This window comes from Oryctolagus cuniculus, chromosome 8, assembly GCF_964237555.1.
Source record: "Oryctolagus cuniculus chromosome 8, mOryCun1.1, whole genome shotgun sequence".
Lineage (NCBI taxonomy): Eukaryota > Metazoa > Chordata > Mammalia > Lagomorpha > Leporidae > Oryctolagus > Oryctolagus cuniculus.
This window is the reverse complement of record NC_091439.1, coordinates 11,209,746-11,235,812: the sequence shown is the minus strand read 5'-3', so window position 1 is coordinate 11,235,812 and position 26,067 is coordinate 11,209,746. Positions and strand designations below refer to the sequence as shown.

Below are 26,067 nucleotides of genomic sequence, written 5' to 3'. Positions count from 1 at the left end.
AAGACTTTAAAAAAATCAGATGATAAAAGTGAGTTATAAATTCTTTTTTAAAATTAGCTTTGTACTCATGCCATGCATTGGGAGTCCTGGAAATGCTTTACTAATTAGCTGTGGTCCAAATTTTCAGTAACTGTATAAAAAAAAAAAAAACTGCAGATGGCATTGATCAGTGATGGATAGATTCTCAAGCACTCATTGGCTGCAAGTATGAGGGTAAATGAGTACCCTAGAAAACAAGGGCACATTAGTGCATAATTAAAATTAAACACTGCCATTTGTACCACGTTCTGAAAGCAACGAATTGAAAGGATCTGCATACTCTGGGTTGATGTCATCATCTTCCTCTCTGTGAGTCACCCAGGAGTTCCTCCTCTTGGGTCTCATAATGTCCTGGATTTTTCTCCTCCACAGTGACGGTAGAAATCTTACTGCTGTGGGCAGTGCTGAACGCTGTCAGGCACACAGCTGAAAGCCCCAGTAATACGCTGAATTTCCCGTCCTCTCCACCTACCTTATCATCTCCTTTCCTAGCCAGTGGCAATGCCCGAGGCCTCTCCTGTAGAGCAGATGCCCTTGTGGACGCACCATTGAGATGGTGGGAATTTGCTGAGACCTGTGAGCTGCTAAAGGAATGTGCCAGGAGAAAGCACCTCTTGTGCCACTGAGATCTCTCGGGAGAACTCTCTCCAGAAGGTTATGGCGGACCAGGACAGCACGGGCTGGACAGCAGACTGTGGTCAGTGGTACTCTCCCAAAGAAGCAATTTTCCCAGATAAGTAATACTTCTTGTTGTCATTAGTCAGTGTCTTAATGAGCTTTTCTCTTTGACTATATGCGGATGTAAACCAGGTTGGGTTTTACCTGTGCAGTTCAGGCAGTAAATCAGCAGGAGGTGGGAGCTGGTGTTGATGGCTACCACCATCTTATGTCTCCCCTCTCCTGTAATATAATTTCAAATGCCTCCACACCGCCCACCCCAGAATATAATATTAAGTGAAAAAAGTGAATTACAAAAGAAAGCATACAACATGATTCCATGGATATAAAGCCCAAAATTTGTAAAACTGGAAGTGTGCATGTAGCCTTGTGGTTAAGGTGCCCTCATCCTACGTAAAAGTGCCTGTGTTCAACTCCTGGCTCTCAGTCTAGACTCCAGCTTTTGGCCAGTGCAGACCTTGGGAAGCAATGATAATCACTCAAGTAGTGGGGTCCCTGCCACCTATGTGCAAAACTTGGAGTGAGTTCTTGGCTCCTGGTTTCAGCCCTAGCCCAGCACCAATAGTTGTAGACATTTGGGGAATGAACTGGCACATGTGAGCACGTGCACTCTCTCAGTCCCTCCCTCTCTCTTCTTTCTTCCATTCAAATAAATTTAAAAATTTATAAAACTAAACAAGTTTCTTTAGGGTATATTCATGTATTAGTAGCAAAACTATACAGACAAGCAAGAGAACAATAAACACATGAGGAATCTCCACAAAGGCATTTAGGAAGTGCACCAGTAGATGGGAGATTCTCTCTCTCTCTCTCCCTCCCTCTCTTACTCCCTCCCTCCCCTTTCAAATAAAATAAATAAGCAAATTTTAAAAGTTCACGGCAATGCATATTATTAAAAATAATGCATGGATATAAAATATTTTTGCATCAAAATAAACTTACCATTTAATTCCATTTTCTATGAATTTTTCCTAAAAATGCAAAGTATGTTAAAATTCAAGTATGTTACTAGAAACCTGAGAGAAAAGACTGCAACTCATACTTATTTATATCTGACCCTCCCTCCACCCCTACCATGTAGACATAGCTTAGCAGTGAGCTCAGAGCCTTACAAATTGAACACTGAAAAAGTGTTAAAAAATTGGTTTATGTCAAAGTTCAGTGGGTTTTTTTTCTGATTTACTTTTTTTTTTAAAGAGATTTTCTTTATATGAAAGGTAGAGTGACAGAGTAGGAGGGAGAGACCCAGAGAGAAAGAGAACTTGCATCTGATGGTTCACTCCCCAAATTTCAATCTTGGTGGGGGCTGTGCCAGGCTGAAACCAGGAGCCTGGAACCCCAGGCAGGCCTCCCACTTCAGTGGCAGAGACCCAAGCACTTCGCCATCTTCTGCCGCTTTCCCAGGCTCATTGGCAGGAAGCTGGATCAGAAGTGGCGCCTCAGACAGGCAAAAGAGCTCTCCAATATGGGGTGAGACGCCAGTGTTGCAGGCAGTGGCTTAACCAGCAACCAGCTGCATAGCACCAGCACTTCTGCTTTACTTCCTGACTTCACAAAATACTTTTTCTCCAAGAAGTGGAGTTGTCATTGAAGTAAAGTGTCATCTTGTTGACCAACAGTTCTCTGATTTCTCTTCCTTCCTGTAGTTCCACAGGGCTTCTAGGTATTCCAGAACTCAAAGCTGCATTAAGAATAGCTACCTTGAAATGTCAGTAGGTCCTTTTCAAATGCTGCTTCTCTAAATCTTCCAGGTGAAAAAGAAATCATTTGTTTTTTTTCAAATGACCTGAGATTTTACATCTAAAATATCCAGCTCTTTAGTTGGTTTGCACATCCATGATCACATTCACGATTAGCACAGACTTTTTGCAATACACATCATATCAATAGATGTATTTATAAATGACACCTGAATCACACCTGGAAAGACATATTTTAATTATAGCAGAGCTATTAAATGTAAATATGAGCCATGGATTTCCAGTCTTGAGTCCGTATCGTAGTTTATAATTGTACCACAAATTTCCTTTTGTGAAGATCCGCGCTTTCCACATTTCTCCCCTTCTAAGAGCTCCTTTTCTGGAAGAGTCACTCTGGAAAGAGGAGGAAGCCGGTTTCTCAGTCAGTGCTCAGGAAACAGCAGGTCTTTGCTTTGTAGTATCTGAACTTAATTCAAAGACTTTTTGGGCTCTATTCCTAATAAAATAAACAAAATCTGCCATGAGCCAATCAAAACAGACTTCGTTGGAACACTTGTGTGCTCTTGGCACTTAACATAGTCAGTGTCTGGCAGGTAAGAAAAGAGAAAAAACAAAGAAAAATAGGGAGAATATCTTTCAAAACGCATTGGGAACCCCGAATAAACCGATTTGCTGTAGAGCTTAGCAATGCCAAAGACAAGAGGGACGCGTGCGCTGCGTCAGATGACGTTTTAGTGTCTTCTTTGCCACTTCTCAGGTGGGGAGGAGCATACAAGTTCTCTGGAACATGCAAATCAATTCTTTTATGTAACTGAATACTTATCACTAATAATTAATGGAACCATTCATTTTAAAAGCCTACCACGCCCACTTCTGAAAAGGCCTGAGGCAGTTTACATATTAACGCACAGTTCAAAGATACACTATTATGTGTAAGTACTAATGACACAGAATCTGGGAGACACGCAGAAGCCAAACCATCGAGGAGCAGTCACGGTCTGGCTTTTTTTAGGTGGCGCCATAGCTTGGACACTACCTCCCACCAGTGCTCACTAGTGGGGACTACGTGTTCTGGAACTTTCCTCACTGCCACAGGGGCTGGCCCTCGTTGCCTGGCAGAATCAGGACAGCAGCATAGGTAAGAGTTTGGACTTTGAGGCCTACCTACCTGGGTTGCAATTGTGACTATGTACCTTGGGCAAGTTATTAACCATCTCAGGGCCCTAGTTCTCTCATTTACAAAGTAGGGGATAATTACAGTACTTACCTTACAGGAGAGAATTATATGAGCTTAGTATATATAAAGTTCCTCAAACAGAGCCTGGTGCACAGTAAATACCAAATAACTATAACACTGATGTGTGGGGAGCGTGACCCACAGCTGGGCTTGTTCCAAGCACTTGACTCTCCGTGAGAAAAGAATTCAAGGAGGATATGTAGAGGAGCACAAGAGAGCAGGATTTATGGAAAGGATACCACAAACTCAGATGTGAGTGCAGGCAACTTCTCTTCACAAGAAGAATAGAAATGGCTGCACCCCCACCAAAGTCGGGGTGGTCCTTATATAGGGTACAGGGTTACCTGAGGCAGAGCCTAATTGAATATTTGAAGGAGGCAGAGTTTGTGCTGGAGTTGAGTACCACTCACTTCCATATCCCTTCCTGGGTAATTTTGGAAGTGCCACGGCATCTCCATGTAAGGTCGGGGCACACATGTGGTCATCTCTAGGAAAGTTCTCTTGTGTTATGGGAAGTGAGGCCCAGGTGCATGCTGGGGAATGGGTGTGCTGAGCCTGCCATCATGTTGGGCATTTCAAGCAAGCATGCACAGGGGGGTGGAGTGTGCAGCGGGCATGGACAAAGGTACTGCCGGCTTCCTCAGCTTCTCCTTGCTGGCTACTAACCTGTCCATATTGCTTCAATATTCCTCAAATATCATGTGGGAATTCTGCTCCTTGGAAATGTGTGCCTCACAAGTGTGCAGTCGTCCATCCCTGCTGCAGGCTCTCATCACTCCCTGATATGTGTCAAGAGATTTGGGAACATGGCTTACAGATTTTCTCTCCACCCTCCATCTGCCTTGATCGTGGTGTCTTTGATGTTCATGGAGATGGCTGTTCCCTTGCCTGGTGTCTTGGCTCCTTCAGCACTGTGGACCCTCATCTCCACGACGCACCTGTCGTCAGCAGTTAATTCTCCATTAGCGACCCACCCCTGCCCCCGATGGTTACCAAGAGCAACTCCAGCTTCAGAAGACTCAGCACTCCTGCCAGGGTGACCTTTGGCCTCAAGGTGAAAAGACACCCAGGTTCCACACTGGAGTAGCTGAGTCCAATGCCTGGCTGTGGCTCCTGACTCTTAACTTCCTGCTGGTGCACAGCCTGGGAATCAGTGGTGATAGTGGGTTTCTGCCGCCCACATAGGAGACCTGGATTGAGCTTCTGGCTCCTAGATTTGGCCTGGCATAGGCTTGGCTGTTGGGGGCATTTGGGGAGTAAACCAGCAAATGAAAACTCTGTCTCTCAGCCTCTCAAATAAAGACATATTTTAAAAAGGTATCTTTTGGCCAGTGCCGTGGCTCACTTGGCTAATCCTCCGCCTGCAGCGCCGGCATCCCATATGGGCGCCGGTTCTGTCCCGGTTGCTCCTCTTCCAGTCCAGCTCTCTGCTGTGGCCCGGAAAGGCAGTGGAGGATGGCCCAAGTGCTTGGCCCTGCACCCGCATGGGAGACCAGGAGAAGCACCTGGCTCCTGGCTTCGGAGTGGCGCAGTACACCGGCCATAGCGGCCATCCTGGGAGGTGAACCAACGGAAGGAAGACCTTTCTCTCTGTCTCTCTCTCTCTCTCACTGTCTAACCTCTGCCTGTCAACAAATAAAAAATAAATAAATAAAAAAGGTATCTTTCTTTAAAATACTTTCTTACTCACAGATTCTATTATCCTCATTGCTCCTGATACATGAGGGTATTTTGAAATATTCAAGGAGAAGTGGAATTAAAAGATAGGTTTATTTTGATCCAAAAAATTTTGAAATCCATGTATATGAGAGGACTTTTTTTCATGAAAAAGTGTGTATTATAAAAAAGCTATGCATGCATTTCAAAAGTTGTTTCACCCCCACAAACTCATCTTTTACTTTCATTTTCCCAGAGGTGTTGAAGTTTCCTTGTACCTGCGTACCCTGTGAGCGAAGTCCTGTCCCGTGCTCTCCCTTCAGGGGTTGCCCCCATTTCCAGCCTGGTTTGGCTCAGCACTTCACCTGCGGTCCTCGAAACAATACCTTCACCTTCTCACTTCTCTGGCTCCCTTCTCTTTCTGCAGAACTTACCCAAATGTGGAGTAATCCATCCCTCTTTGGTTGTAAAACCACACGAAGTAAAGCTGGCAACCACACGCACTGGCGTCATCGCCAGCCTTGGTCCCTCTCTGCAGCCTCCTCCGGGCCTCACTAAATCTGCCTCTCTTTGCAGACCTACTACTCCGCTACGTCCTCATCTCTCAAATGCGGTCTCCTAAATACCCTGTGTATCTTTTGCATCTGAAAACTCTTCATTTCCTCCCTGCTTCCTGGTAACCCTTCTGGTCTCCTTTCTCCCCTCCAAAATAGTCTCTCTGCTGCTGCACCCAACATCCTTTATCACCCTGTACTGCTTTCTGCACAGGCCTCAACCCAAAGCTTTGCCAAGGCCCCTTGTCACCTCTGTCAGACTCTCCCAACCTGCACTCTCTACACACAGTTGCTGTAGCACATTCTCTGACCCTCTGCTGTATCTCAGATGTTCTCCCCCTTTGCAGGAAATGCCCTTTGTTTTTCCCCCTCACCCACTCAGATCATTCCTGCTGGTCTTTTAGCATTTGGCTCCAATGTCACCTTCTTTTCAGTGCTGGTGTAGCCCCTGCCCCGACTCTCCCCGCAGCCCACCAGCAGGGTGCCTGAATGTCCCCCTTTGCAGACCTCTGGTCAAGCACTTACGCACCTGCCAGCAGCAGCCACCCAGGAAATGGCTGGTGAGTGAACGAACAAGTAAGAAGACCCCATTTCCATAAAGTCATCAGAAAAACGATGACAGCATTTCATTTTAAATGCCCATTTGCAATGAGGTTTCAAACACTGTGGAGCTGGTGTTAGACAGGGTCAGTTTGACAGAATGACTGACATTCCAGTTCGCTGGTTCCTGGCCAGCCCAAGCTCTCAAGCAACTGACTGAGAAAAACCAAGGCCTTGATCATTCACAGCCGGTGACTGAACAATGCTGGGAACCCAACAGTACATCAGGTGCCCAAGGCCGTCCCCTCCTGCCCCTCTGGGCAGCAAGCTGATTCTAGTAGCTGCAGGCATCACATCCCTGTACAAATCTGTTTCTTGTATTTCTTTGCTGAAGAGGCAAGAAGAATCCTTTTTTTAAATCCTCCTCCCCCACCACCTGAGTGTTTGTCTGCAGTCTCACTGACCAAAGCCAGATCGCACTCCTGACCCTAAGTAGTCCGAGGTCTGGGGAAAGGGAAGCATTGTTTTTGGCTTGGATCGATGAAGGTTTATCTGAGCCACCTGAAAGTATAGGACGGCAGAGCTGAGTTCGAGTTCTGTCTGCAAGGGCGAGGGAGGAACTGAGTGTCGGGCAGGAAACCAGCAGCCCTGGCTAAAGTGAGTGCCGCAGTGGAACAGATGTTCACTTGGAATTAGGCTTCTCATAGCTGAATTATTCTGCTACCGCCTCTTTGTGTGGCCCGGGGCCACTCCCTTATCTCCCTTTAGACTCGGTTTCCTCCTCTATGAAGCGAGGACACCAAAACCTAACTTTTAAACGTTTGTGAAGATTAAATAAAGTCTGTGGTGTTGCTAACCAACAGGGGACACTCATCCATCCATTCATTTACAAGTGTTTTAGGGGTACCCACCACTTGCCAGGGATAGAGTGGGGAACCAGGGAAATACGACACCTCCCTTCCTATAATTTATTAACAACAAATGCTCACTTAAAAAGTTTCCCAATTTCCCCAACATTTCAGAAGTACTTTGATACTTTGACAGTCACTTTTCAATTCAATGTTTTCAGAAGTGCATGGCTTCTAAAATTTTGTATTTAATATTTGAAGAAAAACAAACATTTTTTCCTTTCAGTTTATTCTGTTTAATTTAAACTGCCCTTTAAAGTAAATGAAAAGGCAGGTCACAGGGTGGAAGACAATATTTGTAAAAGTTATATCAAGTAGAGAGTTATTATCAAAATATGTTTAAAAAATTTAAAATTCAGCAATGAGAGCAAAAGTTCAAAAAAATTTTTTTTTGACAGGCAGAGTGGACAGTGAGAGAGAGAGACAGAGAGAAAGGTCTTCCTTTGCCGTTGGTTCACCCTCCAATGGCCGCCACTGCCGGCGCGCTGCGGCCGGCGCACTGCGCTGATCCGATGGCAGGAGCCAGGTGCTTCTCCTGGTCTCCCATGGGGTGCAGGGCCCAAGCACTTGGGCCATCCTCCACTGCACTCCCTGGCCACAGCAGAGAGCTGGCCTGGAAGGGGGCAACCAGGACAGAATCCGGCGCCCTGACCGGGACTAGAACCCGGTGTGCCGGCGCCGCAAGGCGGAGGATTAGCCTAGTGAGCTGCGGCGCCGGCCAAAAGTTCAGTTTTTAAAAATAGGGCACAGAAATAAACAGGCATCTCACTAAAGGAGATTTAGAGATGGAAATTTGCTCAGAAAGGATCATCCACAACATACACCATCAGGGAAAAGCAAATGTACAAGATACCATGTACACCCGTTAGAGTGGTCAAAACCCAGAGCACTGACAACACCAACTGTGGGGCAGGAGGCGGAGCAACAGGAACGCCCATTGATTGCTGCTGGGCATGCGGGATGGTGCAGCCTCTGTCGAGGCTGCTTTGTCAGTTTCTTCCAAAACTGAGCCTTCTCTCACTGTTTAATCTGCCAATCTTGTTATGTGATCTTTACCCGAGTCAAAAATATGTCCACGCAAAAATTTACACTTGAATCTTTATGGTGGCTGTAGTCCTCACTGCCCAAATGTGGAAGCAAGCAAAACGCCTTTCAGTGAGTGAGTGGGGAAGTAGACCGTGCTGCTTCCAGACCTTGCAGTGTCATTCAGTACCCAAGAGGAATGAGCTATAGGCCATGCAAAGATGTGAAGAAAACTTAGCTACGTATTACTAAGTGAGAGAAGCAAATCTGAAAAGCCTACATAAAGCGTGAGTCCAACGTCAAGTATATGACATTCTGGAAAAATCAAAATTACAGAGATAATAAAAGATCAGTGATTGCCATGGTTTACAGAGGAGTGAGGTGTGAATAGGTAGAGAACAGAGAATTTTTGGGGAAGTGAAACTGCTTGGTATGATAGTATAGTGATGATGGCCTGTCATTACACATTTGTGCAAACCCATAAAGAGTGAACTGTAACATAGGGTATGGACTCCAGATGATAAAGGTCTGTCAATGTAAGTTCATCAGTTAGAATAACTGGGGGAAGATGTTGATAACGGCGAAGCCATGCATGTAAACCTAAAACTACTATAAAAAGTAAAATACACAAAAACAAAACAAAATTACGAGACACATTTATATTTTTTACAAGAATATGGTTACTTTGAATATTATCCTGATTCTTAGACTGAAAATGATGGGCAAAGTATGTTTAAAAGGGAACTCCTCAGATAATATCCAATACAACCTGGTGAACCTAAGGAAAAATCTGGATGCAACACATGCAGTCAATCTATCTGGGTAGTGAAATATGGAGCCTAGGGTCAAGACAGATCCAGTTCCCGGGAAGGACCACTCTTCATTAATGGGAGCAGTCAGGCAATTACAGAGCCCATTCCCCAACCATGTTCATGAACAGTTCTTCCTCTTTTTGATTGAATAAACAATATAATAAAGGGGTTTGTCAAGACTAGAGTCTCCAAAACAAAAAATCTGTATAACACCTTCAAAATGTAATTTGTAGCTCAAAACTCTTATAAAATCTTTAAGAAACTATTGGCTATATGGTAACAAATTAAAGGGTCAGCCAGTGTCGCAGCTCACTAGGCTGATCCTCTGCCTGCGGCGCCAGCACCCGGGGTTCTAGTCCCGGTCAGGGTGCCGGATTCTGTCCAGGTTGCTCCTCTTCCAGGCCAGCTCTGTGCTGTGGCCCGGGAGTGCAGTGGAGGATGGCCCAAGTGCTTGGGCCCTGCACCCCATGGGAGACCAGGAGAAGCACCTGGCTCCTGCCATCGGATCAGCTCGGTGCGCTGGCCACAACGTGCCGGCCATAGCGGCCACTTGGGGGGTGAACCAATGGAAAAGGAAGACCTTTCTCTCTCTCTCTCTCTCTCTCTCTCTCTCTCTCTCTGTCTCTCTCTCTCACTGTCTAACTCTGCCTGTCAAAAAAATGAAAATAAAAATAAACAAATTAAAGGGTCCCTCTTACTTTGAAAGTTTTGGGGAGATACAAGAAGAAAAATGGTTTTGGAACTGGAGATCTAGAGGTATAACACAAAAGAAAGAACAATTAACATTAGGTTTGCAAATCCAGGGGCACTTGTTTGTCATACTATGATCCCCTTCTACTAGTTTTCTTGTTGGCCATGTGCACTAGCCTGTTCCTTGGTTGCAGCACCCTTTGATCCTACCGAAGAGCATGGAGATGTCTTCATCAGAAAATGTCTTTAGACATGAAAACCAAGCACCAGTGCGTTGTCAGGACTTGAGGTCATGGGGCCAGCATTACAGTGTAGTGGGTTAAGCTGTCACCTGTTCCTACAATACCAGCATCCCCTATCAAATTCCTAGCTGCTCTGCTTCTGATCCAGCTCCCTGCTAATGCACATGAGACAGCAGTAGAGGATGTCCTTCCCCCACCATGTGGAAGGCCCGGATACAGTTCTGAACTCCTAAATTTTGGCCTGGTTCAGCCCTGGCTGTTGTGGCCATTCGGGGGAGTGAACCAGCAGATGGAAGATCTGTTCTCTGTCTCACCCTCTCTCTCTGTCAGTCTGCCTTTCAAATAAATAACATAAACAAATCCTTGAAAAAATCATATGAATATGTAAAAAAAAGACGAGATTGTCTTTTATTATCTTTAAATACTACCTACAGATTTTTTCTTTTCTTTCTTGCTTTTATTTTTTTTTTACAACCAGACAGAATTTATTCAAAGAAAATAAACTCACAGAGGTCAACCAACTGCCAGCATGTACACAGACCAAACATGTGGCATGGCAGAGAGCCCAGACCCTAGCAGGCTGGGCCATTTTATATCTTAGGTGGGCTGGGGTGGGGGTGGGGGGCAGTAGGTGGAAGTGAGCTTCTCCATACAGGTTTTTCAAGTTTTTTTGCAGGCTTCTTGCAGAAGAATGCAAGGTGTGGGGTCAGAAACAATACAGGGTGTGAAATTGAACTGGTCCCTTGAAAGAAGGCAGGGGTGGGGGAACAGAGCCATGCTGGTGCCAAGGCTCACTTGAATCTTCGGCCTTGGCACAGGCGTCCCATATGGGCGCCGGGTTCTAGTCCCGGCTGCTCCTCTTCCAATCCAGCTCTCTGCTGTGGCCCGGGAGTGCAGTGGAGGATGGCCCAAGTGCTTGGGCCCTGTACCCGCATGGGAGATCAGGAGGAAGCACCTGGCTCCTGGCTTCGGATCGGCGCAGTGCGCCGGCAGCAACGCACCAGTCATAGCGGCCACTTGGGGTGGGGGGTGAACCAATGGAAGGAAGACCTTTCTCTCAGTCTCTCTACCTGTCAAATTAAAAAAAAAAAAAGGCAGGGGTAACAAGAACCCAAAACAGCGGAGGCTTCGTCCTTGTTCCATCAGCCCTGACTCTGTGTGTAGATAAGGAGATGGAGCCCTGGTTTCCTCCTGGCTCATTCCTGCTGATCTGGGGGTTGACTCAGGGCGGGGTGTCTGTACTCGGGATCGGATTCATTGAAGAGCAGTCTTGTGTTGTTCCTGTGGGATGGCTTGGAATACAGCAGTCACTCGCTCCTGTAGGACTTTATACATAGTAGGAATAGGAGCACAATGACTATGAAGATAAAAGGAGGAATTAGAAACGTTGGCCGTGGTGGAAACGATGGCCAACAGGAGGAGGACAAAGTGGGATACAGGAAAGCGGGAGTCCTGTCCAGTTAGTGTGCAGACAGGTGTGGGCCTGAATGCTCCCGGTTTGTTTAGTGTGTACGTGCTGGCAGGGAGCTGTGGCGTGGAGATAGTCTGGCCTGCGTCTGGTCCTGGGCTCCCTCGTTTCCTCCCTCTGAAAAACTCTGGCTGGACTGCTCTGTTCTGACTCCTTCAAGCTGAATAGGGGTGGAGGAGGGACCCGTGGTCAAGACAGGGTTCCAGCAGAAGGTGGTCTTTCAAGGGGGCTGCAGCCCCAGTTTACAGAAACTGTCTCCAATCTAGGATCCACGAGCATGGCCAGCTAAAAGCCCACTGCTTCAAGTCTGGAGGAAACAGATCTAACAAGCAGATTAGATACACAGCGTCCAAAACTAAGGACAGAGTCATTATTAGAGGATCTAAGAAAGGTGCCGTCCAAACCAGGAGGGAGTTTTCCCATTGAGAGGCAAACAGAAACCGACAGGAGGGGCCTGATAATATCAGGTGGGCATTAAGGCCTGGCCAGGTTATGTGAGGTCCACACCTGTCTATCTCTTCACATGGAGTCCTGGAAGAGACATCATAAGGGAGGTGGGAACCTTCTTAGGGAAGACCCCCTGTTGATTTCCATTACCTGGCTGGCCTGGGAGGAGAGCTGGCATGAATAGGTTAGTGTAGAATAGGTGGCATCATGAATGGGAAATTTACAGCTCTGCCTGTGATGTCATTGACCCTAGGCTGTCCCCGATGGCAGTGGTCACTTTGAAAGCTGGGCAGAATGAAGGGCTTTTTCAGCTTAGGAGGGCCAGCAGGGTCTGCACACTGACCTGGGAGTCCTTCTGTCCCAGGCAGTTCTGTTTCCAGCGACCTAGCTCTTGGCAGAGCTGACAGGGCTCTTCAGAAGCCAGATTCAGTCTCTGACGCCTCATTTTGAAAACAGGTGCCATAGGGTTGGCGCCGGGGCTCACTTGGTTAATCCTCCGTCTGTGGTGCCGGGATCCCATACGGGCCCTGGGTTCTAGACCCGGTTGTTCCTCTTCCAATCCAGCTCTCTGCTGTGGCTCAGGAGGGCAGGGGAGGATGGCCCAAGTCCTTGGGCCCTGCACCCGCATGGGAGACCAGGAAGAAACACCTGGCTCTTGGCTTCGGATCTGCGCAGCACCGGCCCGTTAGCGGCCATTTGGGGAGTAAACCAACGGAGACCTTTCTGTCTGTCTCCCTCTCTCACTGTCTATAACTCTGTCAAATAAAAAAGAAGAAAACAGGTGCCATTTGAGAGTGGACTTGGCCTTGTTGGGTCTATGGATTTTTTCACCAGTGTACTCCATCCAGTTACTCTTAAGCTCAAATGAGTACCCAAAAGAGGGCTGGAAATATCTAGGAAGCAGTTTCTGTACATAGTTTAATGGCCTTTGGTGTGATCTAACATTTCAGCTTAACCTTAATCACTAATATAAAGGTTGGAAGGATTTCTGTGTGTCCTATATGGAGAGACAACCCTGTGTAAAAGGACTCAAAAAGTTATAAACAAGCACCCAGACACACAGAAGGCAGAGCAAGTTTATGGATTGAATTAATTAGAGTCCACGCTAGTGACAAAGTATGCTATTATCCAATTTTATGGTGCATAAGATTAAGTTTATAGGACCAAATATCTTGGGATCTTTAAACATTTTAAGGCTTTTTCTTTTTATAGTGAAATATAATGCTTACAGAGAATGCTTTAAGGGACAGACATTTCTGGTTTGAAGACGTATCACAATACCACATCCTTGGAAACACCGCTGTGTCACGTTGCTCCCTGCGCCTCAGAGGACGGCCTGCTGCCCTCTCCAGAGCGCTGCTGCCCCATCAGAGATAATCAGTCTCCTGACTGCCAGGAAGGAATTTCCTTCCCTTCGTGTGAAGTTTTTCCCCAGCCACTCACCTGCCTTGAGAACTTCGTATAAGCAGAATGATTACGTGTATTCTTTCATACCTACCTTTCTTTCTTTTTTTTAACTTTTATTTAATAACTATGAATTTCCAAAGTACAGCTTTTGGACTACAGCGGCTTTTCCCCCCCAATAAATTCCCTCCCACCTGCACCCCTCCCATCTCCCGCTCCCTCTCCCATCCCATTCACATCCAGATTCACTTTCAATTATCTTTATATACAGAAGATCAATTTAGTATATACTAAGTAAAGATTTCAACAGTTTGCACCCATACAGAACATAAAGTGTAAAATACTGTTTGAGTACTAGTTACAGCATTAATTCACATTGTACAACACATTAAGGACAGAGATCCTACATGGGGAGTAAGTGCATAGTGACTCCTGTTGTTGATTCAACAATTGACATTCTTGTTTATGGCGTCAGTAACCACCCTAGGCTCTTGTCATGAATTGCCACGGCTATGGAAGCCTTTTGAGTTTGCCAACTCCGATCTTATTTAGAAAGAAACAAATTTTTTTTTTTTTTTTTGACAGGCAGAGTTAGAAGCCAGGAGCCAGGTGCTTCTCCTGGTCTCCCATGGGGTGCAGGGCCCAAGCACCTGGGCCATCCTCCACTGCACTCCCTGGCCACAGCAGAGAGGTGGCCTGGAAGAGGGGCAACCGGGACAGAATCCGGCGCCCCGACCGGGACTAGAACCCGGTATGCCGGCGCCGCTAGGTGGAGGATTAGCCTAGTGAGCCGCAGCGCCGGCTTCGTAGATGTTTTTAAAAGTGAAAAATATTTAATCCCTTTTGTTCCCTATGTAGCCTCTCCTAATGTGGAGTATATTTTTTGTTCCTAGGTTGATTCATTGGAGGAGGAGGAACAACACAGTCGCTTCTGTTCAACAGCTTCAGGTGAAGAACTAAAGGCGGCGGTACCTGATTGCCCTGGCCGAGGGGGAGGTAAATGTAGAACTGAGGAGGTTGCCAGCGCCGCGGCTCACTAGGCTAATCCTCCGCCTTACGGCGCCGGCACACCGGGTTCTAGTCCCAGTCGGGGTGCCGGATTCTGTCCCGGTTGCCCCTCTTCCAAGCCAGCTCTCTGCTGTGGCCAGGGAGTGCAGTGGAGGATGGCCCGAGTGCTTGGGCCCTGCACCCCATGGGAGACCAGGAGAAGCACCTGGCTCCTGGCTTTGGATCAGCGCGGTGCGCCGGCTGCAGTGCGCCAGCCGCGGTGGCCATTGGAGGGTGAACAAATGGCAAAGGAAGACCTTTCTCTCTCTCTCTCTCTCTCACTGTCCACTCTGCCTGTCAAAAAAAAAAAAAAAAAAAAAAAAAAAAAAAAGAACTGAGGAGGTGTCCCCCTCCATTCCTCCACCTGGAGAAGCCTGAGTCCATACCCCAGGCAGCTCTGATGTCTGCTACTGAAGTAAGAGCAAGGCTGCCACGGCCATGTGGGCAGAATACGTGTGCTTGGTAAGCAAGCGAAAAGAGCATGTGCATATGTACATGCAATACATGACTTCAGCTCTAGACATTCCTTTGCTTCTTGACATTTATTTTGATATATTTGGTGCATTTTGATTCCAAAACCAAAAGTGCTCTATTACAAAAGCATTGCCAGTTTGAATTGGACTGGGTTATTATTCAGAAAATGGGCAGTGCCCTCCACGGTTCCTTTGAAGTGGAGTTTATTTCCTGCCTTCATGGCTTAGCCATGTGACATGCTTTGGCTACTGGAAAATCAGCAGACATGATGGAAGCGGCAGGCTCCACTATGCTGATGTGGTAGACACGTTCTCTTACGCTCCAGTGATATGCCTACAAAGGAGCAAGCCCTGGTTGACTTTTGCCTGATCATTCTAGGTCCCAGCATGAGAAACATGTCGCTGACCTGAATCCAAAATACAGCTGATAGCCAAGCCCAGACAACCCACAGCTTGTATCAGAGCTGCTCAGCCAGCCGAGGTTACATTAGTACAGCTGATGGCAACCATGGGCGTGAGAGTAAGTGCTTCCTATTGGGAACCATTGTGTTGTGGAGAATTTCGCCATTATGGTGGCAATAATTGTTTTATAGGTATAATCAGAAGTGTAAAGGTCAGTTCATTATCATTCTCATTAATGGGCTTGGCTCCATTTACCTCATTCTGCATGCACTCTGTGAAACCAGGATTTCAGATTTCAAGATGTATTTTAGTACAAATTCTGAATTCCCAGGTGACTCCTATTAGACACCTATGGAATTTGAAGGAGACTGGCAAGGAATGGACAAGAGATATCTTTGGGGATAGGGACGAGGAACTAGGATCAAGGAGCTATTTTTTGGGCCACAGCTACATTTGGAGAAGTGGGAGAAGAGATCACACCTACATTCATGTGAGCAGATATGCTATTCTGGATTTGCTCAGAAAGGAAGGAGATGTCCTACTCTGGAGGGAGGTTTACAAAGAGTTAGGGAGTAGGTAAGTTATGTTTTTGAACATCCAACTGTTGAGTTCAACAAAGCTTTAACCTAGAAAAAGTGTAACTTTAAGGACAAAAAAAGAAAAATACCCTGCATGCATGTGGAAAATACACAAACACTTGGAGACAGCAACATGCTCCTGAATGAACAGTGGGTCATGGAGGAAATCAAAAGAGAAATAAAAAAAATTTCTGGAAAAAAATGAATATAACTACACAACATATTAAAACCTATGGGATACAGTAAAAGCAGTGTTAAGAGGGAAGCTTATAGCAATTAGTGCCTACATCAAAAAATTGGAAGGCATTAAATAAATAATCTATCAGCGCATCTCAAGGACCTAAAATATACAATAACAAACCATACTCAAAATTAGTAGGAGGAAAGAAATAATAAAAATTACAGGGGCCTATGCTGTGGTATAGCGGGTTAAGCCACCATCTGCCATGCCAGCATCCCATATGGGTGCCAATTTGAATTCTGGCCGCTCCACTTATGATCCAGCTCTTCACTATGGCCTGGGAATGCAGTGGACGATGGCCCAGATTCTTGGGCCGTTGAACCAGCTTGGGAAACCTGGAGGAAGCTCCTGGCTCCTTGTTTTGGATCGGTGCGACTTCGGCCATTGTGGTCAACTGGGGAGTGAACCAGTGGTTGGAAGACCTCTCTTCCTCTCTGCCTCTCCTTCTCTCTTTGTGTAACTCTGACTTTCAAATAAACAAATAAATCTTTAAAAAAATAAAAAATAAAAATTACAAAAGAAATAAAATTGAAATAAAAACATACAAAAGGTTAGTAAATTAAAGAGTTGATATTTTGAAAAATAAACAAAATTTAAATACAACTGGCCCAACTGACCAAAAAAAGAGAAAAGACCCAAATCTGTAAAATCAGACATGAAAAAGAAGGTATAACAAAAGATACCACAGAAATAAAAGAATCATCAGGAATTACTACAAACAGCTATAAGCCAACAACTTGGAAAATCTAGAAGAAATGGATAGGTTTTTGAACAATACAGTCAGTCTACTAAAAATGATTTATGAAAACATATAAAACCTAGATAGACCAATAACCAACATTGATTAGAGATTGAATCAGTAACAAAGACCCTCCCAACAAAGGAAAGCGCAGGACCAAATGGCTTCACTGCTGAATTATACCAGACATTTAAAGAAGAACCAGGCCGGCGCCGCGGCTCACTAGGCTAATCCTCCGCCTAGCGGCGCCGGCACACCGGGTTCTAGTCCCGGTCGGGGCGCCGGATTCTGTCCCGGTTGCCCCTCTTCCAGGCCAGCCCTCTGCTGTGGCCCGGGAGTGCAGTGGAGGATGGCCCAGGTGCTTGGGCCCTGCACCCCATGGGAGACCAGGAAAAGCACCTGGCTCCTGGCTCCTGCCATCGGATCAGCGCGGTGCGCCGGCCGCAGCGCGCCGGCCACGGCGGCCATTGGAGGGTGAACCAACGGCAAAAGGAAGACCTTTCTCTCTGTCTCTCTCTCTCACTGTCCACTCTGCCTGTCAAAAAAAAAAAAAAAAAAAAAAAAAAAATAAAGAAGAACCAATTCCAATTCTTCTCAAATTAATCAAAACAACTGATAAGGAGGTAAGCCTCCCAAACTCCTCCATAAGGACAACATCAACTTCATTCCAAAACCAGAAAGATACAACAAAGAGAAGTTAAAGCAATATCCCTTATGAACATAGATATAAAAATCCTCAACAAAACACTAGCTAATCAAATCCAACAACATATCAGAAAGATCCTTCATCCAGACCAAGTGGGATTTATCCCTGGTATGCAGGGATGATTTAACATATGCAAATCAATAAATATGATCCATCACATTAACAAATTTAAGGATAAAAACCATATGATTACTTCAATATATGCAGAGAAAACATTTGATAAAATACAACCTCCTTTGATGATAAAACCTTAAGCAGATAGGTTATAGAAGGAACATACCTCAACACAATCAAAGCAATGTATGGCAAACCCACTGCCAGCATCATGTTGAATGGGGAAAAGTTGGGAGCATTTTCACCAAGATCCAGAACCAGAAAAGGATGCCTACTTTCACCATTGCTATTCAATATAGTTCTGGAAAATTTAGCCAGACAAAGGACTTAAACAGGCATTTTTCAAAAGACGAAATCCAAATTGCCAACAGACAAATGAAAAATGCTCAGAATCACTAGAGATCAGGGAAATGTAAATAAAAACCACAATGAGGTTTAACCTCACCCTAGTTAGAATAGAAACAATAAATGTAGGTGGGGATGTGGGGAAAAAATACCCTAATACATTGTTGGTGGGAATGTAAACTGGTGCAGCCATTGTAGAGGACAGTATGGAAACTCCTCAGAATTCTGAAAATAGCTCTACCATATGACCCAGCCATGCCACTCCTGGGAATTTACACAAACAAAATGAAATCAACATATGAAAGAGTTACCTGTACCCTCATGTTTATTACAGCTCAATTCACAATAGCTAAGATATGAAATCAACCAATGACTAGATAAAGACAATGTGGTATATATGCACTATGGTATATATACTATAGATAGATAGATAGAGTACTCAGCTGTGAAAAAGAACGAAATCCTACCTTTTACAACAAAACAAATGCAACTGGAAACATACTTAGTAAAATAAATCATTCCCAGCAGGACAAATATCATATCTTTTCCCTGATCTGTAACTTACAGAGTACAAAAAATCTAATGTATATGAGTGAAATTGACATTTTGAGATTTGATTATAGTTTATAGCTCTTGTCTCTACTGTTGAGGAACAGTGTTTTATTCTTACTATTTGTTGAATTCCCTACTTAGTGAGAGTTAAGCTTTTGATTATAAAATAAGCTGAACGTATATCATTGTAAAAATTGAAAGAACAAGAAAGGACGAGGAGGAAGGATGGGTGCATGGGTGGGAGGGAAGTTAGGGTGGGAAGTATCACTATGCTCCTAAATCTGTGTATATGAAATACATGAAACTTGTTATCCTTATATAAATAAACTGTTGTTAAAAATAGAAAGTGTACTACCAAACCAGATGGTACTAAGTACCTTCAAGAAAACTCAAACAGGAAAGGAGGACAGAAAATATTAGGCAACATTAAAGAGGGTGGTCAGCTTGTTCTCTTTGAGTACCTCCAAGCCAAGATCTGATGTAGGGAAGGTACACTGGGTAAGAAGGAGAATGCCTGTCTGTGAAGAAAGCCAGCAGGTCTAAATCATCAAAGAGGGTCAAGAGAAGACGCCAGAGATTGCCAGAGGCTTTTAGAATTTTCCAAAGAGCATTTCCTATTAGTGAGATACACAATCTGGAACAAAGGAATGACGTGTGGCTTGCACTTTTAAAATAATGTTCTCTATTTAGAATAGATGATAGTGGAGGCTAGATACAGAGAGATCAGGAGCTTATTGCAATAATTCAGGCCAGATATGATGGCGGCTGGAACCAGAATGACAACTGTGGAAGCGATAACTGGCCAGACTTTTGGCAAAGATACAGGCACGGTTATCACTGAGAGACTGTATGTGGGGCGTGAGAAACAAGGAAGAATGATACGAAGGTATTGGCTTACAGCTGCCATTTACTGAGAAGATGGGGAGTCAGTTGGATGGGATGTTAAGTTTGAGGTGCTTATTAAACTCCCAAATAGGGTTGTTAAATAGAGTTGATTTATGAATATGGAGACCAAGGAAGACAGAGAAGCTGGAGAAATAAACTGGAGAATCATTAGCATATAGGTGTTATATAAAGGCAAAAGGTAGGATGAGGTCATCAAGGGTGTACATGAGCCATTACTGAAGAGAGGTCCAAGGGCCATGTCATGAGGTACTACAAAGTACAAAAGTCCGGAAGAGAAAAGACCCAACAAGGGGCAGGGAGGAGGGCCAGACAATGAAGAAAAGACACTCACACAAAATAATGCCTTGGTTAAGACTATTTGAAGGAAGAGTGACTAACCATGTCAAATTGTGCTCGGGACCCAAGCAAGATGATAATGATAGTTGTATTAAGAAAATTAACGTGGAAGATCTTGACCTTGGGCAGTTCTGGAAGATGGGTGGAGGTTGCGAAATGTTTCTTCTACAGGGTTCAGGAGAAAAAAAAATAATTTAGACAGCTTTTCCAAGGCCCTTTTCTGCCTTAATTGACTTATGATGAAACTGAAACTGACATAAATGCATACTGAATCCAGAAATCTAAATATATCATATCTTAGCCCCCCCAAAATGCAAATCTCATGCAAGTACAAGAATTAGTTTCACTTTCTAATAACAGAGCTAACGAGAAACTGTCTGCATTCAGGGTCCTGGTAGGAAAAGCACTTGCCTCAAAGCAGTGATCAATTTCCTCTAGATTCATTACGTGGTGCCAAATAAATCCCCTTTACTTGGCAATGACTCACATTGTATCTACTGTAAATTAGTGGCTGGAGAAACAGATTCGTTCAGTCCTTTTACGCTGTTTGCTAGAAAAGCCACTCACTTATCTCAGGAGAACTTTAAACCCAGAGGACATTTCACCTGTCTGATTCATCCAGGGTCAGCAGAGGTGATTAATTCTCAGATAAGGCAGGCTTACTCTTCAAGAATCACAGTGAGGCTCAGTCAAGTTAATGAACAGGGTGGGCCAGGAGGACAGGTCTCTGATCACGAGACCTGTGCTGTTCCAGGGCGCCTTCACTCAGCAGACTGTGCCGAGGGGGCACAGTTACCAAAAGACTGACTTCACTTTATCATCAGAAAACTTACTTCCAGCACTGTCCAGCTGCTGTCACTGGGCCAGGTGCTAAAACAGCTCCTTCCTACAATATAAGAAGACGGTTATATTACTGTGATGAAACTCCATTGTGATCCTCTTTGGATCATTTTTCTAATATAGGGTGCTATTGGGTCTTCAGAAGAGTTAAAACAATGTCCATAATCCATAAGCAGGAATCAGTAAAGAAAGGAATGATTTGACTGTTATCAATTCTGGGGTAAAAGGCCAGTAGAGATGGCCGTATCCCCCATCAGGATACCTGGGTTCAGTTCCCAGATCTGCTTCTGACTTCAGCTTCCTGCTAATGCAGACCCTGAGAGACAGTGATGATAGCTAAATTGTTGGGTCCCTGATACCCACATAAGAGACCTGGATTGAGTTCCCAGCTCCTGGCTACAGCCTTGGCCCAGTCTCACCCATTGTGTGTATGTAAGGAGAAAACCAGTGGATGGGAGCGTGCGTCTCTCTCTATCTCTCTCTCCTGTCTCTGTCTTTCTGTCTCAAATGAAGAAAGATTGCGGCAAATTATTATTGCCAGTAAGATATTTGAAAGAATTAAGAAAGCAAGCAATTTTCCTCATATTTACTGACTAAAATACTATTTATTTCATAACATCCCTCCCATTAAAATATCCCTTTTGTAGAATTAAGTGCTTTGATATTCAACAAAAACCTTTAAAATGTGTTACAGAAAGCCCATTTTGCTTGATATTTTTAGAATAAGAAATTCTCTTTTTTGCTCCCCGATCCAAATGAAATTAGAAATTTTCATTCTTCTCCTTAAACAAAACATTTGTTTCTGGGCTACAGAATAGAAAATTGAACTAATTTCTCTCTCTGTCTGCCCATACACACTGTCTTGCGGATTTATGATTTAATGAAAAGCAAGGTTGAGGAAAGACCTTATTATGTGATCTAGTAACCCAAATTATAATTTTTGGATAAAAAGAATATTTTATAACATATGGCAGAATATTATTATAAGAAACATTGAAGGTCTGAGGTTAAAGATCAACCTGTCTGTGCTCGGTCAAGATCAGAATTCAGATCTCTTGATTCTCAACAAAATGCTTTCTTCCACCACTCCAGCCTGATTAGGTAAAAACTGGCAAAGGGGGCAGATACTAACATCCAGACAAGTAACTACATGATTTCATTCTTTGAAGAGAACCTGATTTAGCTTGAAGACATTTTCTCTGTAGATGTGGTTGATGAAAAAGGGAGCAAGTGAAGGAAGCAGGCATCTCAGGCAGCGGGAAGACCATGATCAGAGGTGCATGGGCTGTCTTCCTGCTCAGGTGAGACAGAGACGTCATGTCACAGGAACTGAGTATGAGGACAAGGGAAAAGCCCCCCAAAGGCTCTGGGGTGACAGACAAGCGGCCAGTCCAAGGAAGGCCATGAAGGATTGGACTGCGTTTTATCCTAAATACAAAGAAATTCATTGAAGTGGGCTAAGCAGAGGGACATTTTGAGTCTTGAAAAGAACTCTTTTGTTTTTTCCTTTTAAACCTGTCAACGACAAGCACATGACCAAGGTCAGTGAGAGTACAATTAGAAGTTAGAGTATACATTCCGCCCTGTCCTACAATCACCTAGTTCTCTGTCCCAGAGAACAATTTAAACGTCTGTCAGCAGAGAACAGGCACGCCCACACAATGCCACTGTTCAAAGTGGTTGAGGCACTTGAGAAGAGTGAAATCTATAGAGTGAAGAAAGCAAGGAGTGGAATAGCGTAACCTGTGGGCCATCTGTGAAAAAAATGAGGAACTATAAAAAATGCTACTGTTGGTGGGGGAAACGGGAGAGTTTTATAACCCAGCAAAAGCTCGTCCTTGCATAGAGCGTATTTTGGGAAGGATGTACAAAAAACTAGTATTGACCCTCCGGAGGAGAGGTAGGGACTGGGAGTTGGGGTGCAAATTGAATTCTTTAACTAGATTTTCTGTTCTGTTGTATGAATTCTGTACCAAGTGTGCACTCAACTACCTATAAAAAAATTAGAAAGGATACATGAGAAAAAAGTCTGTCCTCTCAGCTTGGTCTGCACATGCATCTCCCTCCTCTTTTGCTCACCTGCCTGTTCAAAACTGGCCCAGCCTTCTCTGTGCTGGGTGACCTCCGCCCACACATCTGTACTCATTCCCTGATTACATGAACCTGGTCAACCTTCATTTCTTCCAATTAATTCTTCACTAATTGATGCTAATGCCTTTTAGAAATGTTCCAAGTGTCTTGGGAAAGCTTCTGCTTGACCTCTGCACTGCTGATAATCTTATCTTAGTTCTGTCTAATAACAAACTATAGCATTCTGACTTGTGTTTATCACGCTTACTTCCTAGTCTTTCTACTCTCTCCCCTTGCCCATGGAAAACTACACGGAAGACACTCAAGAGCTGTTCTACAGGGCTTATGATAAAAAAGGAGCTTGAATGAGAACTCTAGATGAAGTTGTGACAATGTTTAAGAGTCGAGCTTTGATACTCGATGTGCCTTTTTGAAAATTATGAGACAAAAGGGTGGGAGCCATTTGTCCATGGTATATCTTGGATCCCCCAGAGAGTTACTGTGTCCTAATAGATCTATTGTAGAAAAGGAAGTGACAAAAACGTCTTTGTGATGCATTTCCTATAGACTATTACTATTGTCTCAAGACATAAAACTAATTTGGAAAAGTATGTATCCCATCACCAAATTGCAGGACTCTGAACTTCAGAGTTGTGTACAAACTAGTCACTTCCATTCATAGCATTAACCTCCAATCTTGATTCTGTGGAGTCCAACTACATGTTTTTAATTACTCTACTTCCTCTAAATCCAGAGGACAATTTTCTGGGGTGACACAGCAAACTGTTAAACCAAAGACCTTTCTTACAGTGTCTTCCAACACACTTATGAGCTCAGTCATAATATTTATACATACTCAAGCACTTTGAGATCTCCAGCTATTTTAACCAGCTGTCATTTTGGTGTCAAACCCCGGTCATTTTAATGTGAAACAAGGGTCAACAGAGGGTTTGTCTTATTCTTTTCCTATTAATGAAATCATTTGTAGATAGTGAACTCTGCTTAAACTCCCAACAGTAAGTCCCTGTTGCATATTCCTGTTATCTAGGTCACATAAAATTGTATGGTTGTTCACAGGCAAAATACATAAAAAGAAAAGTAAAAATGCTAACTTAATATTTAATGTCTTATTTTTTTTAATTTTTTTTTTTTTGACAGGCAGAGTGGACAGTGAGAGAGAGAGACAGAGAGAAAGGTCTTCCTTTTGCCGTTGGTTCACCCTCCAATGGCCGCCGCGGCCGGCGCACCGCGCTGATCCGATGGCAGGAGCCAGGTACTTCTCCTGGTCTCCCATGGGGTGCAGGGCCCAAGCACTTGGGCCATCTTCCACTGCACTCCCTGGCCACAGCAGAGAGCTGGCCTGGAAGAGGGGCAACCGGGACAGAATCCAGCGCCCCGACCGGGACTAGAATCTGGTGTGCCTGCACCGCAAGGCGGAGGATTAGCCTAGTGAGCTGCGGCACCAGCAATATTTAATGTCTTATTAATAACTAAACATATACACACTGGTATTGGTTATTAAGATACATTTACGCCGGCGCTGAGGCTCACTAGGCTAGGCTAATCCTTCGCCTTGCGGCACCGGCACACTGGGTTCTAGTCCTGGTCGGGGCACCGGATTCTGTCCCGGTTGCCCCTCTTCCAGGCCAGCTCTCTGCTGTGGCCAGGGAGTGCAGTGGAGGATGGCCTGGGTGCTTGGGCCCTGCACCCCATGAGAGACCAGGAAAAGCACCTGGCTCCTGGCTCCTGCCATCGGATCAGCGCGGTGCGCCGGCCGCAGCACGCCGGCCGCGGCGGCCATTGGAGGGTGAACCAGCGGCAAAGGAAGACCTTTCTCTTTGTCTCTCTCTCTCACTGTCCACTCTGCCTGTCAAAAAAAAAAAAAAAAGATACATTTATACCATATATATCTAATATGTATAAGCACATAATATCAGTTCTCTGTATATATCTAAAATAGTATGATATTACTGTTTTAATTGCTTATTCTAGAGGCTGTACTGTAAAGAATATTCCATTTTATAAAAAATGATTGATTGATTTTGAAAGTTGGAGTTCTTCCATTCACTGGTTCACTCCACAAATGGCCACAATGACTAGGGCTGGGCCAGGCCAAAGTCAGGAGCCAGGAGTTTCATCCAAGTCTCCCTTGTTGGTGGCAGAGGCCCAAGTACTTGAGCCATCTTCCACTGCTTTTCCTGGGCCCTTAGCAGGGAGCTGGATTGGAAGTGGAGCAGCTGGGACACAAACCAGTACTTATATGGGGTGCCAAAGTAGCAGGCAGCAGATTTACCTGGTATGCTACAGTGCCGGCCCCTCAATCTTTTTTTTTTTTTGCTAAATTGGCCTTTATAAGGAAGATATATTTTGTTGTTAAAGCTTATTCTCTCAGATTATTGCTTAACCCAAGCATAGTATTTTTGTTTTTCTTTTAATATGTTACCTCTTGTCTCTCTGGAAATTTTTTCTAAACTTTTGAGTCTAACCTTCCAGAAAATTAATTAATTAATTAATTAACAGAATTATTTTATTACAAGAGTTAGCCATCATATTAAACTATAAGGGTTTGCATTACGTATTCAAATCCTTACAAATGGGGAAGAGTATTCAAAGATATTTGTTTAGTTCCCTTTAGAGAAGAGCTTTAGCTCCTAGCTAGCGTTCTCCTAGTTGGTATTTTTGCTGTCTTCAGCACTAGTTCCTGCTTCCAATCATTGAACATAAACACATTGAGCACCTCCTATGACCAAGCACTACTCTCCGTGCTGCAGGTGACAGCAACAACTTGACATTCAGACAGCTTATCTGAAAGGAGAGACAGACAGTGCCACATAGACAGTGCCACACAGGCACGTTCATGATCAGCTGCAGATGGTGGTACCTTTTACAACTGAAAGCAGCAGCATAATAGGTGAGAGAGAGTGAATGGAGAGAGGCTTCTTTTGTTGTGGTGGTAAAGGAAGCTGCCATGGGGAGGGCCCAACCGAGAGGATTTCCCAACCAGGAGAGGACAGCAGCACTGAGTTCATGGGGAAGGCCTGATCTTAGCATGACCCAGGAGTTCAGGGGGAACAGGGAGTGAGGGGTGAGTGAGATGGGCAGGGCCCTGCTGAGAATCTCTGCGGCCATAGGAGATTGTATTCTTCCATAATGGCCTTGGGAAACCCACACAAGGCCCTGGAGGATGCAGTGTGGCGATGAGATGGAGGGAGAGGCCAAGGCAGTGACCAGGAACTGAGAACGCTCTGGAGCAATCCAGGCAAGACGTGTAGCACTGGCCAAGCTTGTCTGAAAACTTGAGATAAAGAAGCTTAATGCTT

The 26,067-nt window shown here is 44.6% G+C and overlaps 1 long non-coding RNA gene across 3 annotated transcripts in view; it reads left to right on the top strand.

The window, feature by feature from the left end:
• Positions 1-26,067, top strand: part of LOC127483253 (uncharacterized) — a 62,168-nt gene that overhangs the window by 17,270 nt on the left and 18,831 nt on the right. For 2 of the 3 annotated variants that reach the window (XR_011378025.1, XR_011378024.1), the window contains exons 4-6: positions 532-3,555; positions 14,292-14,394; positions 15,298-15,438. This is a non-coding gene — a long non-coding RNA (uncharacterized lncRNA). The remainder of the gene's footprint in view (positions 1-531; positions 3,556-14,291; positions 14,395-15,297; positions 15,439-26,067) is intronic. The other variant, XR_011378026.1, reaches the window with a different exon arrangement.